Below are 17,778 nucleotides of genomic sequence, written 5' to 3' on the forward strand. Positions count from 1 at the left end.
AAACATGCCCGAATGTGAGTCAGCAGCCTAGTGCAGTTATTAAAAGTGTGAACATGATCCTAAGATGTATTAATAGATGTATGACATGCAGAAACCATGGAGTAATCTGCCTATTTTGACTTGGCATTTCCTGGGCACTTAATGAAGAGTTGTGTATTTTTTAGTGCTCCATATTTATTAGAAGTTGCAGAGAAATTGGGAAGGATGTGGAAGGTGGACAAAAAATGGTCAAAGGCATCAAACTTAGCTTCTGTGAAGGAAGTTTAAACCTAATGTGATATTTTGCTCTATAGAGGAGTAAATGAGTAAATATAGAGTGTATTGTATTTTTCAGGATGTTATGTGAACACATGATGAATATGACATAATGTTATTAACTTACAAAACTGGAAATATTCATGGCAGAAGATGCAGTGAATCTTCCTTCCTGAGGGAAGCTGAAGGCCTAAACCTTTCAAAATAGACAATTTTCAGTCCTTTCTGGAAGTTTTCATAACCTTGCTCCATAATCATCTATTGGTTTACCATTCACAAAGTCAAGAGATCCTTTTTCCTAAGCCCAATGTCTTTTTCTTTGATTTTGATAGTATTCTCTGTTTTTTCTTAAATAACTTCATTAATTTATTTAGGCTATGCTGGGTCTTCATTGTTGTGCGCAGAGAGCGGATGGGATTCAGTAGTTGTGGTGACAAGCTTAGTTGCCCCATGGCATGTGGAATCTTCCCAGACCAGGGTTTGAATCTGTGTCCCCTGCTTGGCAGGGGGATTCTTAACCACTAGACTGCCAGGGAAGTCTCATATCCTCTGCTTTTGATCCATCACTGACAGGGAGAGTTTGGGTTCCTTTTATGTTAACATCTTAATATATCTGAAATTATTAGTCAGCCCCTTGCTGTGATTTTGGCATCTCTTCCCTAGCCTAAAATTCTCTGACTTTTCCTTCTGCTTAGTATTCTTTGTAATTCTCCTCTGAACCTTCTCCTTGATATTGACGTTCCTTAAGCGTGACCCTGATGACTTAAACTGGACATCATGATTTAAAGGCTTTTGACCTGCTAAAACAAACAAATAAAGAAAAACCTCCTCACCTTCATTATTGCTTCACATTTTTTTTCCCTTTAAAAAGAGGTTTCCAACTATTTTTTCTTATTATATTGAGTTTTACCACCAGGATTTTACTCCTTAAGAAATTATTTATCATTTTTACATTTATCTTTTTCTATTTTCATAGGAATATTTTCATACAGTAAAGGTAAGTCTGAATCTTACTCTGCCCATCACAGATATCAGCATACATTTTGTGAACAGGGCATTGGCTCCCTGGTTTAGTTCTAACTCAAACAACTTGCTAGAACAGACTCTAGGACTGATTCTTATGGAGCTTCCTGGAGACAGCACTCCTGACTGGTACAGAGACAGTGATAACAATTTTTTCAGTAGTCTTTAAACCAGGTGTTCCTTTACCTAATAGTGATAAGGTAAATTAGAAAATGAGTGGAATGGATTGAAAACTTTTGTTATCATGTGATAAGTCATCTTTTGTTTATTTCTTGTCTGTGTGGGCCATCAGTTTAGAATCTGGCTCAATCTGTTCCTCCCAAGGTTATATGGGATACAGTTTAATATAATAGTTATTGCCTACTTACTATTTTTAGTTTTCCTTTTATCTGCACACTTGAAAAAACATAGATTAAGATTAGAGATTTTTGGCAATAATGATTTTCAATTTGGTATTAGGCCATTGTAAAAGTGAAAGTATTAGTCACTGAGTCGTGTCTGACTCTTAGATATCCCATGGACTATAGCCTGCTAGGCTCCTCTGTCCATGGAATCTCCAGCAAGAATACTGCAGTGGGTTGCCATTCTCTTTTCCAGGGGATTTTCCTGACTCAGGGATCAAACCCAGATCTCTCACATTACAGGCAGATTCTTTACTGGCTGAGCCACCTGGGAAGACATTGTATGCATATTAAAAAAATTTCCTGGAGATTCACGTAGCATCCATTCACTTAACACATGCTTATTGTTTGCTGTATATGGTAGGTGATTACACTAGAAGTGAATAACATTGAATAACATAGAATGCATAATTTTTTAATTAGTGAAGGGGGAAAACATGGAAAAGAAATTAAAATGAAGAATCTAATAATATCAATTTGTTGTTGTTGTTATTTAGTCGCTCAGTCGTGTCCGACTCTTGCAACCCCATGGACTGCAGCACGTTAGGCTTCCCTGCCCTTTACCATCTCCTGGAGCTTGCTCAAACTCATGTCCATTGAGTCAGTGATGCCATCCAACATCTCATCCTTTGTCATCCCCTTCTCCTCCTGCCTTCAATCTTTCCTAGCATTAGGATCTTTTCTAATGAGTCATTTCTTTGCATCAGGTGGCCAAAGTATTGGAGTTTCAGCTTCAGCATCAATCCTTCCAATGAATATTCAGGACTGATTTCCGTTAGGATTGACTGCTTTGATCTCCTTACTGTACAAGGGACTCTCAAGAGTCTTCTCTAGCACCATAGTTCAAAAGCATCAATTCTTTGATGCCCCACCTTTTTTATTGTCCAGTTCTCACATCTGTACATGAGTACTGGAGAAATCATAGCTTTGACTATATGGACCTCTGTAGGCAAAATGATGTCTCTGCTTTTTAATACTCTGTCTAGGTTTGTCATTGATTTTCTTCCAAGGAGTAAGCATCTTTTAATTTCATGGCTGCAGTCACCATCCACAGTGATTTTGGAGCCCCAGAAAATAAAGTCTCTCACTGTTTCCATTGTTTCCCCATCTACTTGCCATGGCATGATAGGACCAGATGCCATGATCTTAGTTTTTTGAATGCTGAGTTTTAAGCCAGCATTTTCACTCCTGTTTTTCACTTTCGTCAAGAGGCTCTTTAGTTCCTCTTCACTTTCTGCCATTAGGGTGGTGTCATCTGCATATCTGACGTTATTGCTATTTCTCCCTGCAATCATGATTCCAGCTTGTGCTTCATCTAACCCAGCATTTTGCATGCTATACTCTGCACATAATTTAAATAAGCAGGGTGACAATATGCAGCCTTGATGTACCCCTTTCCCAGTGGGGAACCAGTCCGTTGTTCCATGTCCAGTTCTAGCTGTTGCTTCTTGACCTGCATACAGATTTCTCAAGAGGCAGGTAAAGTGGTCTGGTATTTCCATCTCCTGAACAATTTTCTACAGTTTCTTGTGATCCACACAGTCAAAGGCTTTAGTGTAGTCAATGAAGCAGAGAGAGATGGTTTTCTGGAATTCTCTAGCTTTTTCTATGATTCAACAGAAGTTGACAATTTGATCTGTGGTTCCTCCGCCTTTTCTAAATACAACTTGTATGTCTGGAAGTTCTTAGTTCACATACTATTTAAGCCTAGCTTGAAGGATTTTGAGCATTACTTTGCTAGCATGTGAAATGAGTACAGTTGTGTCCTTCATTGGGATTGGGATGAAAACTGACCTTTTCCAGTCCTGTGGCCATTGCTGAGTTTTCCAAATTTGCTGGCATATTGAGTGCAACACTTTCACAGCATCATCCTTTAGGATTTGAAATAGCTCAGCTGGAATTCCATCACCTCCACTAGCTTTGTTCATAGTGATACTTCCTAAAGCCCACTTGACATCACACTCCAGGATGTCTGGCTCTAATGTTATCAAGAGTAATACTAATTCAGTAAAAGTAACTAAGGCATAGAAGAAGGGCAGCTACCTATGTTAGAATATGAGAATGGAGGTTTCACAGAGAAGGTAGTGTTTAAGCTCTATTTTGTAACATACTTAGAGGGAGACACACAGGAGTGGGAAAAGAATGTTTCATGCAGAACAAACAAAAGTATCAAATATATATAGAATTAAACCGATTATAGCATTTGGGAAGGCTGTAAGAAGTTAGCTGTGGCTGGAGTTATGTTTCAGTAGACTGCTTTGGAAAATGAGGCAGGGACTAGATCATAAAGCTACAGCCTTACATACCATGCTTAGGAGCCTAGGATTTTATCCTTTGGGACAGTAAAAATGCTCCTGCAAAGATATTATTTATAGTTCTCAAGATATGGAAGCAATCAAAGTGTCCATCAACAGATGAATGGATAAAGAAGATGTGGTATAGACATACAATGGAACACTACTCAGCAAAAAAAAAAAGAACATTTTGCCATTTGCAGCAACATGGATGGACTTCAAGGGCATTATGCTAAGTGAAATAAGACAGATGGAGAAAAACAAATATTATGTGCTATCACGTATATATGGAATCTGAAAAATACAACAGACTAGTGAGTATAATAAAAAGAAGCAGACTCATAGATGTGGAGAAAAAACTAGTGGTTACAATTTTAAAATTTTATTAAAATAATTTTAAAAATAATGAATAGAAAAGGTTCAGAAATTGAAAAAAAAAAAGCACTCCTACAAAAATTCCAGACCCTCATTACTTCTCACATGGGGAGAAATAACACCAGTGAGGCTAGAGAAAAGGGCATTTATTTGTGGCATATCATGGAGGTAAAATCAAAGAGACTAAGTGACGGATGGTTGAGAGAGAGAAAAGGAACTGTTTAGGGAACAAGGCTGATAGCTTGGGAGATTGCATAAAGCTTTTGCCATTTATTGAGAGAGGTGATTTAATAATATATTCAGTTAGAGGAAGAGAGTGAGATTAGTTTTAAAAGATTGTAGTATAGATGCTCTAAGAACACAGAGGCAGAGCTGCCTAGTGAAAAACATAGGTACACTTAAAGTTTGTAATAGATGGCTCGCTGCCATGGAATGTTGCTTCTACACAGATCCACACTCAAGGGCAACAACTGTTGTAAATAATAGAGAAACCAGGATTTGGATACTGAAATACTCCTAAAGAGGATCATGACCTTGAAAAACAGTTGTTTGATAAAAAAAAAATAGCTCTTATATGGAGAGCTTCTTCATGTGTTTCTTCAACTTCGTTTTATAGATACCTATGGACGCCTTCCAACAATGCAGTACTGCATGGATGTGTTCTACAAGTCTCATGTTGGCTCTATTCTCTTTCCTGGAATTTTCTTGTCTAAGCTTTCACACCAGGCTGCACTGACTGTACAATGCTCTTTGGATGCTTATATTTTTATTCTTGTTATTTAAAGGGAGAATAAATAGATACAGGTCTTTTGAAATCGTAGGAAATTCAGAAATTTCTTGACTTGTTTGGAAGGCAAAACATTCGCAATCAGGCACACATGCACACACACATCTTGTGCCTTCTGTTCTGACAGTGTTCCTTGTCCAGCTCGGTCTCGTTGCCAGCAGCCTAGGATTCGGCTGATGAGTGGAGTCAAGGACACTGTTTTTCAAGCAAATCTACAGCTTGGCTCCCCCAAGTTTTTTTTTTTTTTTTTCTTTCTATTTTTAATCTTTTACCTACCATACCAGGTTATTGTAAGAATCAAAGGAAATAATGCTTGCAAAAGTTCTTTTTTAAACTATAAAGGGCTATACAAATGTAAGAAGGTAAAGAAACACAGAGAGCTATTCGTTTCCATTTCCACTTTAGAAGTGTACCTGTTTGTAATTTTCTTCTTGCTAAGGATGTTTAGTCATAAGTGGGGCTGTGGGAAGACTTTTGATCATGCATAATTTCTCAGGCGCACAGTGCTTAAAGATACATTTATCTTTCTCTGACCTAATCCCTTTGTGTATTTCACTTCATTTGAAGTTTCTCACAGGCTTGTACTGCTTTCACTAAGTTTTTTCCATAGTACTTTTTTATGCACATCTCTATAGACTGTAATAATGTATCAGATAATTCTGGGACAGAAAAGCCCTGAGAATCTACTTCAGGGAGAATTGTTTTCCATGAATATGCTCTAGTGCCACTTCTCCAAGAGTGTTTAAGTTAGTGTTTATTTACGTTCATGATTTATTTTGTTAGCTCTCTATCAAATTGCCTTGTAAAATCCCAGATCTCTAGATTGTTTCTGTATACACCATGTTATCTCCAGCTGATATTTGTAGGGAAGCTGCCAAATGGCCACAGAGCAGGTGTTTTCAGGCTCCCTCCTGAAAGTGCCTGGCCAGATGAGGGTCAGGAAAGCTTATCCAGGAGCCACTAAAGCCTAGGAGTTTGGCTGCCTACCCAGAAGGGATGATGGCATGTCCTAGATGATTTTTAGACCTGGTAACTTTGGGAGGTAAACTGAGCAAGAGTCACAGTTCCTAATAAGTAGCTGTCAAAGTGGTTATACCCATGGATCCAGCTTAAAAGGTCAGGGTAGATTTTAAATATTGTAAAATTATTTCACAATGATAAACAGTTTTTTTCTAACTTATAACTGCGCTGTCCTTACACCTCATACTTACATTTTCTTCTCAATTAGATAATGAATGCAGATGTCATCTACACTTGAACCTGACCCCAACTGTCTAAGGAAATATTCATGCTCATCTAGAGGAGAAATCTTATTAAGCAATCCTAAGTCAAAATAATTACTGTAAGAAAGCAGAGAAATGCACAGGCTTTGCATTTCTGTGAGACAATAAGCATTTGAACAAAAATTTCATTGAATCTTACTTAGTTTTTATAGAAAAAAAGAAATATACTGAATATTACAAGGAGAAACAATGTATGCTTTTCCGTGCATTTGCAGTGATCAGAAAATGACATGTAATATGTTCATACAGTCATATGTGTGGAAATTACATTAATTCATTTAAAAAATTTTAAACTTAGCAAACTCATTTTTATGCCTCCATTTCAGTGAGTCAGAAAAGCATTCCAAGGGACTCAACCCAACAAATGCCGGAATTTGAAAATGAGTTTAGCTTATAAAATTACATGTTAACAAAATAGAAATAGCTCAGAGGGAAAAATAATCAGTGGTGAAAGCACCCTTCAGTATGTTTAGCTTATCAAAATGTTCTTAAATGACTCAAAATGTGGTTCTTATATATGATAAATATTTTCTATACTGCAACTATATGTTGACAAATGAACAACATGTACTGTTGGTGAAGAGGCTGTAAGTGTCAAATACTAATTATCATGATGATGATTTGAACTTGTCAGAACTAACATCTTGAAATCATGAAGAGGGTTTGCAGAAGGATGGGAACAGAGCATGTTACAAGTTATTTTTTACTTGGTTATTATTCAACTACTGAGAGTATACAAGTAGTATACATGATAAATGCCAGTGCTATGTCATAACCTGCTATACCTTCATTAAAGAGCATTTTGTGTATCACTGCCAGGTTCCTCCGCTCTTCCTCCACACTTGTTTTGAGAATTTTTACATGAATTTTTCTAGATTTCTTACCTTTTTTAACTTAAAAAGAAATATGATTTATTATCAGGCAAGAGAATTCTGACCATCTTTTTTTTTTCTACCCACACAAAACTGATTTAACATTAGAAAACCTCCTCAGATGAATACCTCCTGAGTACGCATCAGGACAGAGGATAGATTGAAATATCTTTTCAAGTCTAAAGTAAGTTTGATCAGACTTCCCTTGGTACTTACTCAGAAGAGAATTACTTCCTTTGTTTTTTATACTCTTTTCTCTTCCACTCAATTGTCTACCCTAACTTACATAATCTCTCTAAAACTTAGATCCCGTCATTTTACTCTCCAACTCAAAAGCCCATGACTCGTGGCCTTCTTCATATAATATTTCTGTACAACTCCCTCTGTACACTATAGAATCCTCACTTCTTTATCATGTTGCTTCTCAGATGGCTGCTATGACACTCACAACACTTTGTGACACTTCTTTGTCTGAATATTCAGATATCTTGTGCTCTGCTGTACATTTCCTGAACACAGAAACAAGAGATGTCATTTCTACATCCCCAGCATTTAGCAGAGAGTCTGGCCTGGAGTAGGTTTTTAACAAACGTTTCTTGATGCTATTAAACAACATCGCTTTCATTACATTCAGGACCCCTTGAAATCTGGCTCACTCTGTTTTCCCAGTCTCATCTCCTTCTCCTGGTACTCAGCTCAGCTTCCAGATGGCAGCCACCCAGGATCATTTGCTGTTCCTTGAATATGCTGAGCACTTCCAAGCATTCAAGTTCTTGCCGTATGCTGGTCTCCATGTCTTTTCTTGCTGAAATCTCATTTATCTGTTTCAGCCTAATTTAAATACTTATGTGTATGTCCAAATGTCTGTAATGTGTGAGAAAACTCTGTCCCTTCCCTAACCCCAGCTAGAATTAATCTTGTCTCCCGTGTGCTATCCTGTAATTTGTTTAATCACAGTTGGCTTGCATTATAGCTAGCTATGTTCATGCTGATTTCTACTACTGGCTGGTGAATTCCTTGAAGATAGGAACTGTATTTTTACATTCACTCATTTAAAATATGTATTGGGTATTTTCTCTGTGCCAGGCATTTTGATAAGTTCTGGGCACAGTGTGGTAATTTTAATAAACAAAATTCCTGTCCTCAAAGAGTTCACATTCTAGTCAGGGAATAAAGGCAACAAAAACATAAACAAATGATACACATATATCTGATGATTAAGAACTCTAATAAGAAATAAAGCAAGAGCAGAGGAACACATACTAATCCCAAAAAAGTTTTTCTGAGGAGGTATACTATGGTCAGTGATCTGAAGAAAGTGAGGGACATCTTGGTGACAGTGGAAGCAGGTTAGGAACTGGTGAGTAGGTTAGGAGGCTGGTGCATCTGTTTAAGCAAGAGATGTTGATGGCCTGAATCAAGGTGGTGGCTGTGGAAGCTGGAGAGGTGATTGGACATAATGCAAAGGAACTGCTAACACTTTTTGCTGAAGGATTTACTGATAAAAAGAGGGTGATAAAACATGATTGCGAGGATTTTTAGTATGAGTCTGTGGCATAATAAATATACCTGCCGCTGAAATAAGACTGTAGGACAGGTGGGAAGGGAAGACCAAACAATTAGTCTTGACTATGATAAAGCTGAGATGCCTCTTGGACATCAAAGTGGAGAAGTTAAGACATCAAGCAGATAGGTTTATAGTTAAGTCCAGAACACTGGGCCAAAAAGAAAATTTTGTGATTTTTTCCCCCTGTAAATAGATAGTATTTAGAACTCTGGAACTGGATAAAACATCTAATTGAGTTAAGTGTAAATTGTGAAGAAATCTATTCACTGCTTTGAATTAAAAAAAAAACGAAAAAGATGAGGGTAACTCACTAAGGAGACTGAGATGGAGAACCTAGTAAGGGGTGGTGGTTCAGTAAGGACTCCTTGATTTTAGGAGCAAATCCTCTTATTCTACTTTGGATGGTCTTTATGAATAAGAGAGGACTTCCCAGGTGGCACTAGTGGTAAAGAACCTGCCTGTCAATGCAGGAGACATGTGAGACCTTGGTTTGATCCCTGAGTTGGGAAGATCCCCTGGAGGAGGGCATGGCCACCCACTTCAGTATCCTTGCCTGGAGAATCCAATGGACAGAGGAGCCTGGCAGGCTACAGTCCATGGGGTCACAAAGAGTTGGACATGACCGAAGCAACTTAGCTCACACATATGACTATGGAAGCAGCCGAAGAGTGCTTTTGCCATCTGATCCTAATGTCAGAGTTTTACATGTAGATGTCAGCCTGGAAACGTGGTTCCTTCCCTACCAGATGTGCTCTCTTTGGATCCTCACTTCATCCTTAAGGCAAGGGAATACTCCTGCTCCTCTCCCTTTGCTAATTCAGAGGGGAGGTTTTTGTGGTTTATCACCTTTACCAGGTTCCTTTTGATATTTATTTTAATTGATTTCACTTTTATTGGAAATGTATTACAGTTTGGCCAGGGGTCAATTCTATGATGCCATGGTTGGCTTTGCGGCTATATCAGGACAGTGAGGTTTTTCAGTGCAGGAACTCATATTATCTCCATCATATTACCTAAGTCATGGCAACATCTTTAACAAATCCCTCACTCCCTCAGGATTTTCACATTGGGGTGTGTTGCTGTCAAATATTCCAAACTTCAAATGTTTCTGAGGATATAAATGAAGCCTGACTCATCATGAACCTGTGAACTCACCCTAGTCACTAGAGCAGATGGAATGTGAACAAAGGTCAAAATAGATTCATCTCAGTAGTATGTCTGCTGACATTGTAACATGTACTTAACTGCCTCTGTTCCCTTGCCACAACAAACTATGAAAATTATCCATGGTAGTTTAAAGTAGCATCTTACTCTATCCCAATGGCATTTCTTAGCTTCAAGGTGGAGGCTGCCATCTTGCTACAGTAATGGTCAATTTATATATACATGTATCTAGCTTACAATAGGTCTTCCCAGCTAAATTTGTCATGGAAGTCATTGGAGATGGGCTAAGAAAGCATTTTATAAACCTCATGCTGGCAATGTCATAAGTGACCTTTAAAAATGGTGGCCTCCATTCTAGATTTTAGAAGGGTCAATAAGCAATTTAAAATTAAAACCAAGTTTATTTTTTACAACTTGTACATCATGGCAAGTTTTTCTTGCTCTTTGCTATGTGAACTTTCATTAGAATCTGTTAAGCACAATGGGAATAGTATTTTTTAGTGATAACAAATCAAGCTAGAATCAAAATAATTGGGGAATTTTAATTATTAATAATGATGAACAGTTATATAGCACACTTGATTAGTGTCATTTATCCATCATTAAAACCTGTAAGGCAGGCAGTTTTATGCTTTGCAGAAAAATAAATGGAGGCTTATAGAAGGTGAATGATAAAGCATAGAGTCATTAAAAATATTCAGTAAAAATACAACATTGTAAATCAGCTATACTCCAATAAAACTTTTAAAAATAATGTAATTGATTCAGAAGACTAAAAGGTAAAAAAAAAAAAAAAATCAGTAGAGCTGTGTCTGAAACTAAGATCTCATTCCAAGGCTGTATTTTTCCCTCTACACTATACTACACTATGATCCAGTGAATAATCAGAGACTGTTTTCCATGTATTTATTACAGGAAAAAACTCTAAAAATGGTTGAAATGTAGGAAATTTTCTAATGGATCTATTTTGCCTTTCTTTTAGAAGCTTAACTAAAAAGATCACTAAAAGAGGGCACAATGTTATATCTTAGAAATGTAATTCTATAACTCTTTGAAAACAATATATGTGAAACAGAACAGAATAGAGAATGGTATAAGCTCATTTCACTGAGCTGTCTAATTCTCTGAGGAGATACACTTTTATTGTTCCTAGGTCTTTGAGGGAATATGTGTCCAAAAACAATTTATGATGTTATATATCAGAGTTTCATAGTTCAAAGAAAAATTAAGGCAAAATTGAAGAAAACAAAAAGAGAGAAGGGAAAGACTCAGTAATCTAGAGGCTATGGGGGAATATTAAAGAGGCAGCATATATCCACCAAGTGACTTTTAGTATTGAAATATGCCCTGAAGTTGACCCCAACAAAGATGATGAAATAGTCAGTGAGTTAACTTCTAGCAAAGTTATAGTTGACCATAAATTTGTCTTGGAAATGATGCAGAGAAAATGTCTTCAAATATTTATTTTAGCAGAGGAATTTTAGATGAAGAAGATAACTGGAAGGATAAAATGGATAGCTGCATACTTTAAAGAAATCATGAACAAGAAAAAAGAAAAAGGTCTTTTAAGAAACTTACATCATGGAGTAGGAATATGTGTGTGTGGTGTGTGGTGTTGGTGTTGGTGGTGATGATGGTGCAAATCCATTGAACCACATCGGGATCTGTTTCTAGGCCACACTCATTGGGAAGGAGCCTCTGAATTATCAGGCCATTTTTTTTCTGCTGCCAACTTCCAGCCTCTCTCTTCCTCTCCACAGTTTATTGGCGATTGTAACATTTTGGTGTACAGCACAGTTTTTACAAAGTCAAGTTCTCCTTTACATACTCATATGAAGTATTTGATAAGAATTGTTCAACCTGAGCACATTTTTCTCATTAAAAATAATAAGTATTAAGATTATTTTTCCATGAATATGAGATGTTTCATGCTGAAAAGAGATTATTCCTGTTCAATAAGCATTATTATTAATAATAGTGTGCCAGCTAAAGGACAAAGTAGAAATTTTGTAAGGTAGGGACTGTTCTATTTCTCCATCTCTTTTTAAAAATAATGTTTATTATTTCTCATTAGAATATTGAAAAGTATGCAGAATACGGTGCAGAAATTGCCTATGATTTCAGCTTCTGGAGGTAATAACTTAATATTTTGGTTTTTTTTTTAATATGTGTGAGTATATGTGTATATTAACTGAGTCCATCCAACATGCACAGTTTTGCAACCTGCTTTCTCAGCCTACCTAGCAATGCATGCTGTTTTCCAATCACTCAATGTTATTTGAAAATAGTATATATTTATTTTATGTATGGCATATGTATTTATCACTTAACTATGTCTCTACATAGATATGTACATTTATCTATTGTTTGTTTTATACTATAAATAAAGCTATAATAAAAGTCCTTGTGTACAGATCAATCCAGCAAAAACTGGATATTTTTGTCTAGTTTCTGAATCTCATGGAAATGCTTCTATTGTCTTATTATCTTCAACATTTCTTCAGCTTATTTTTTGTAGAATACAAATACATTGATGAATAGATGTATACCACTAATTAAAAGATTTCTGTTGTTGGAGACTTTACTCCTGGTCCAGTGGCTAGGACTCCAAGCTCCCAGTGCAGGGGGCCTGGGTTCAATCCCTGGTCAGGAACTAGATCCCAGATGCTGCAGCTGAGAGTTCAGATGCCTCAACTAAAACCACGTGCCACAGCTAAGACCCAGTACAGCTAAATAAAGAAATAAAATGCTTACAAAAAAGATAACTTTTGTCCAATAAGTTTGTGAAATGCTGAGCTCAGTGAAGGTGTAAAGCTTTCTTTTCTTTAGGGCTTCTCTATCTTTAGTATGCAAATGTGTACTTTGAATTGCTAAGAAGGAGGACACGTATGCAATGGACCACTTTTCCAAAGATCACAGAGCAATTGTTTTGTGAGATTTTGCTTTGGGAAACATTATGATACTGCATTTTGATTAAAAATAAATATTCTGTATCATGGTAATTTAGGGTTAGTTGTTCTAGTTTTATTAGTTGGGGTAATACAAGACAATGTTGTAATAACAAATATACCTGAAATCTCTACAGCTTAATACAACAAAAGTTTATCCCTTGTTCATGTCGTAGTATGTAATAGGTAAATCTCCTATGTGGTTCTTTTCCACAGACTGTCCCAAGGACCCAGGCTGCTTCCAAATTCTAACACCATCATTTCTGAGATTTCTGCTTTTAGCTATTTAAATGAGACTGAATGTGGAGAGCAACTTCTTTTAGCTTCCCTTTTCCATTTTGACTGTGGAATTAGTCATATACATAAATCATTTAGATTCATGGGGACTGGGAAGGGTGAAGGAGCATATAAACATTTGATGAATAGTAATCATTTCTGCCATACTGTTTTTGTTGTTTTCTAGTAAGTAATGGATATTGGACTTTGCTCTATTAGTCAGGGTTCTCCAGAGAAACAGAACCAATAAGGGGGAAAGGGAGAAGGAGAGGGAGAGGGAGAAAGAGAGAGAGAAAGAGAGAGAGAGAGATTATTATGTTTGGTAGAATTCACCAATAAACTCTGGACTTTTCTTTGTTAGAGGGTTTTTGGATTACTAATTAAATCTCCTTACTTGTTATTGGTCTGTTCAGACCTATTCATGATTTACTTTGGTGTATTTTTTGTTTCTAGGAATTTACCCATTTATTCTAGGTTGTCCAATTTGTTGGCATGTAAATCACAGTAGTTCTTTACGTTCCTTTGCATTTCTGTGGTATCCATTATAATGTTTCCTCTTTCATTTATAATTTTATGGTTTTGAATCTTCTGTGTTAGAGAGCATTTAACAGGAGGCTTCCTGTGTGCTGTTTTCTGTCTTGTATAAATCCTCTGTTCCTTATTAGCTCCTGAATACAAGTGCGAAAGGAGCCAGCAAGCTGCTCCCAGGACTGAGAAATGCAGGCATTTCCTTCGTTAGCTTTTCCATGTGGTGAAAAGTACCTATTTACGACCCTCTTCCTTTCTGATATGGAAAGTGATTACTTACAACCCTCTCTCTTTGAGCCTTATGTTTCCTTGGTGATTTGTAAGATTTTTGATCCCTATCTTTGCTGAAAAAGCTATCTTGTAAGACAGTATATATATGCCCACAATATGTTGAATAAACGCCCTTGTTCCATCAGAGTATGGGTCCCCGTGTCTTTCTTCATTTCTCTCTCTCGCTCCTTCAGACTAGTTCTCTGGAATGTAGGGGCCCACTGTGCCTACTTACTTGCCCAGGCTTTCAAGACGTCTTCGAGAGGGCGCCCTGAGCCTACGTTGGCAGTGCTAACTCTCTGTCTTAGAGTTATATTGGTGTTCTGCGTAAACCAGAGACTATCAGCCTCTTTCCTTCTTTCTTTCTTTTACTTTCTTATCGTAGACTCTGTACCACCAGGTTTCGGTCCATTGAAGGACCTCAACACTTCTGTATTTTCTTCTTGCCTAGGCTAGCTAGAGGTTTGTCAATTTTGTTTACTTTTCCAAAAACCAACTCTTAGTTTGGTTTATCTTTTCTGTTCTCTTATTCTCTATTTCATTTATTTTTGCTCTAATCTTTTACTTTTCTTTCTTCTGCTGATTTTGGGCTTATTTTATTATTTTTTTAGTTCCTTGAGGTGTAATGTTAGTTTGTTTATATAAGATCTTCCTTGTTTCTTAATATACGCATTTATAACTAGAGACCTTCCTCTTAGAACTGCTTCTCCTACATCCCTTAAGTTTTAGCATGTTGTGCTTCCATTTTCATTTGTCTTATGGTGTTTTTTGAATTCCCTTTTGATTTCTTCTTTGATCAGTTGTTGTTCAGCAGTCTGTTGTCTAATTTCCATGTGTTTTTAAATTTTCCTCCCATTAATTGATTTCTAGTTTCGTACTTTTGTGGTTGGACAAGTTACTTGATATAATTTCTGTCTTCTTGAATTTGTTGAAACTTGTTTGGTCCTGATCTATGTGTGCTTGAAAAGAATCTGTATTCTGCTGTTGTTGAATAGACTGTTCTGTGTATAGCTGTTACGTTTGTTTTGTGTATAGTGTTGTTCAAATCTGCTGATTGAAAATTGATTTTTGTATTTTTATCCTCTATGTTGCAAATTTATCAAACTTACTAGTTTTAGGAGGTTTTTTGTTTGTTTTGTTTTGTTTGTAGATTCTTTGGGATTTTCTATGTAGAAAACCATATCACTGCAAACGGGAAGAGTTTTACTTTTTTCTTTCCAATCTATTTGCTTCTTACTGCTTTTCTTGTATATATTATATGGGTAGAACATTCAGCCCTATGTTGAATACAAGTGATGAAAATAGACATCCTTGTATTGTTCTAGTTCTTGAGAGGAAAATATACAGTCTTTTACAATAAGTGTAATGTTAGCTATAGGTTGTTTAGTAGATGCTTATCAGGTTGAGGATGTTTTTCTCTATGCATTTTTCTAAGTTTGTATCATGAATCAGAGTTTAATTTTGTCAAATTCTTTTTTCTGCATCAGTTGATATAATCCTGTGATTTTTCCTCTTTAGCTTCTTAATATGGAGAATTACATTGAAAATCTTTGATTATTAAGCCTGCCCTGCATTCTTGGAATAAACTTTACTCACGGGGTATAATCATTTTTGTACATTACTTAATTCTATTTGCTAATACTTTGTTAATAATTGTATGCATTCTCATGAGAGATATTGGTGTGTTTTTCTTTATTTGTGCTCTTTGTCTTGTTTTGATATTAAAATAATACTCATTAATAAAATGAATGGGGAAGTGTTTGCTCCTTTTTACTTATTTATTGATTTCTAGAAGAGACTTTGTAGAATTAGTGTTAAATTATTTTTAAACCTTTGGTAGAATTCTCTGAAATAATCTGGGCCTGGAGCTCCCTTTTTCGGAGTTTTAAATTAAAAGTAAATTTCCTTTATAGTTATAGGACTATTCAAATTATATATTTCATATTAAGTGAGTTGTGGGAGTTTGTGTTTTGTGGTAGCTATGTTAGTTTGGTCCATCTCATCCAAATTGTCAGATAACCATGAGTAAATTTGTTTATAATTTTCTTTTATTATCTTTTTGCTGTCTGCAGGATCTCTGGTGATATTTTTTATTTAATTCCTGATATTTCGATAATTTGTGCCTTCCCTGTTTTTATTTCAATAGTCTTACTAAAGGTTTGTCTATCTTACTAAAGGTTTGATACTGTCAAAGATTCACTTTGTTTAATTGATTTTCTCTATTATTTTTTGGTTTTCAATTTTATTGATTTCTTTATTATTTCCTTCCTTCTACTTATTTTTATTTATTTTGACTCTTACTTTCTAGATTTCTGTAGCAGTAGCTTAGGTTATAGATTGGAGATCTTTCTTCTTTTCTTTGTTTCTATTTAGTGCTACAAATTTCTCTCAGCACTGTATTAGCTATGTTCTACAGATTTTGACAAGTTGTATTTTCATTTTCATCCAGTTCAATGTAATTTTTTATTTTCTTGAGGCTTTCTCTTTCATCCATTAACTATTGAGAAGTGTTATTTAATTTCCAACTATTTGGAGATTTCTGTTATTTATTTCTATTTTGATTTTTTTATGGTCAGAGAACACACCTTCCACTATTTCAATTATTTCATTTAAATTTCTCGAGTTTTTTTTTTTTTATGGCCCAGGATATGGTCTTTTAAAATGTATATTCCATTGAAATTTGAAAAGAATGTGTGTTCTCTTGTTGATAGATGGATCATTCTATAAATGTTGATTAGGCCTTGTTGGTTTATAGTGTTGAATTCTTCTAGATTTTTCTTGATCTTTTGTCTAGGTGACTGATCAATTGTTGAGAAAGAGAAGAGGAAGTCTCTCAACTATAACTGTGAATTTGTTTCTCTTTTTATTTATATCAGTTTTTGCTTCATATATACAGTTCTCCTATTTGGTGCATATACATTTTAAATTTCTGTGTCTTGGTGAATTGACTCTCTGTCATTCCATAATATCTTTCTCTATCTCTGGTAATTTTCTTTGCCCTTAAATCTATTTTTTATGATATTAAATAGACTTAAATTAGATATTAAATCAGATCATTCCTGATTTCCTTTGATTACTATTTACATGGTATATCATTTTCTATCCTTTTACTTTCAAACTGCCAGTATAATTACATTTGAAATGAGTGTCTTACAGACATGGTATAGTTTACTTAACTTTTAAAATTTATTACCAATTGAATAATTGTATTTAGGTTGCTTATCGATACATTTAACAGAATACAACTATTAGGGTATAAATGTACCATTATTTTTCTGCTTGCTCTCTATGTTTTCTTTCTCCATTCTCTCTTTCCTGCCTTCATATTGGTTACTGGAACATGTTTTGGAATTCTGTTGATTTATTGACAGTGTTTTTTAGTGTATCTTTTTTGTATTGATTTTTTAGTGGTTGCTGCAGGTATTACATTACTTTATATAACATATCTCTATGTACTGATCTCATTTAACTAGTTCAAGTTATATATAGAAAATTCACCTCCATTTATGTTGCATTACACTTCCCAATCTATAATGATTGTTTTAAGTATTTGCTTTACATACATTTAGAATCATATGAAGCAGTGTTATAACTTTGCTTCAACCATCAAACATAATTTAGAAAATTCAAGAAAAGGAAAGTATATTGCTTTTACCATATTCTTGTTCATCATGATCTTTCTGTCTCCTTGATTTTCTAAGGATCCTTTTATCATTTCCTTTTTGTTCATAGAAA

Source organism: Giraffa tippelskirchi, chromosome 3 (genome assembly GCF_054371585.1).
Source record: "Giraffa tippelskirchi isolate mGirTip1 chromosome 3, T2T-mGirTip1v1.2.pri, whole genome shotgun sequence".
NCBI lineage: Eukaryota > Metazoa > Chordata > Mammalia > Artiodactyla > Giraffidae > Giraffa > Giraffa tippelskirchi.